Below are 1,064 nucleotides of genomic sequence, written 5' to 3'. Positions count from 1 at the left end.
CTTAATTTGGGGTGTGGAGGTTATTGTTGTATTAGCATAAGACTAAGACCAAGACCAAAATATTATATAAAGAATAAAAAGAATAGGTTTGGCCAAAGATATCATAAAAATCGACAAATGGGAAAAGTATGCATAATTTATCCAATAAATGTATTAATCTGATACACAAAAGTCGAAAAGTCATGGAGAAGGCAAGCAAAGAGAAATACGCAAAACACAGACAACTGGTGCCCAGAAATAGCATCTCACACATTCACCAGCCGTGTGTGTGTCTAATTTTTAGCAACTATCATAGAAATACAAATGAAGAGAACAGGATATTAATTTTCAGCGATTAGATTGCCAAAGACTAAGCTATTAATACCAGTTTTATGACGAACATGGGAATAAATAGGCGGCACCTGCTATGTGACACCACATTGGGGGAGGAAAACTAAATATCAAAATGTTAAAAGTGCTACTTCTGACGTGGCAGTTCCACTGATAGTATATCTTTAACACTCAGCACACACTGGGTTTTAATTTTATTACATGCATGCCTAATATCTCTTGTAGAATATTTCTTACACTAAAGTTTGAAAAAGATAATGTTCATCGGAAAGAGGTTAGATGGAAAAGGGCCTCTGTCGGTGAGTGGCACATGTAGAGCAGCCTGATTGCTCTACGTGCGGAATCCACATCAAGAGATTTCGGGAGCATAATTTTTTGGTACTTGGGCAGCTGGTGATCATTGGCCCTGGCGCCCGCAAAAAAACAAAACAAAACAAAAAACAAAACAAAACAAAAATAACACTATTGTCTTATATGGAATTTTATACTGTTGCAAATGAAAATGAGGATCTCTGCTGTGTTGACATACACAGATGTCTGTAACGTCACAGTAAATCACAGAACAGAACGTGTGTGAAGCTTTTTTTAAGATACTGTATGTCTAGGTATCATAAAGACTTCTATATACTGTTATACACATGCACACAATATTCTACTAGTCACACAAACATGCACACACACATCTACTTCCAAAAGTCTGAGAGAACATACAAGACACTGGCAACAGAGGATGG

General features: G+C 36.7%; 1 non-coding gene across 1 annotated transcript; it reads left to right on the top strand.

Annotated features, from left to right (window-relative positions):
- Positions 1-612: 612 nt before the first annotated feature.
- On the top strand, positions 613-747 carry LOC118663904. The gene has a single exon (XR_004970203.1). It is a non-coding gene; the product is annotated as a U11 spliceosomal RNA (small nuclear RNA).
- The last annotated feature ends 317 nt before the right edge of the window (positions 748-1,064 follow it).

This window comes from Myotis myotis, unplaced genomic scaffold, assembly GCF_014108235.1.
Source record: "Myotis myotis isolate mMyoMyo1 unplaced genomic scaffold, mMyoMyo1.p scaffold_m19_p_9, whole genome shotgun sequence".
NCBI classification, from domain to species: Eukaryota; Metazoa; Chordata; class Mammalia; order Chiroptera; family Vespertilionidae; genus Myotis; species Myotis myotis.
This window is presented reverse-complemented; position numbering and strand designations above follow the sequence as displayed.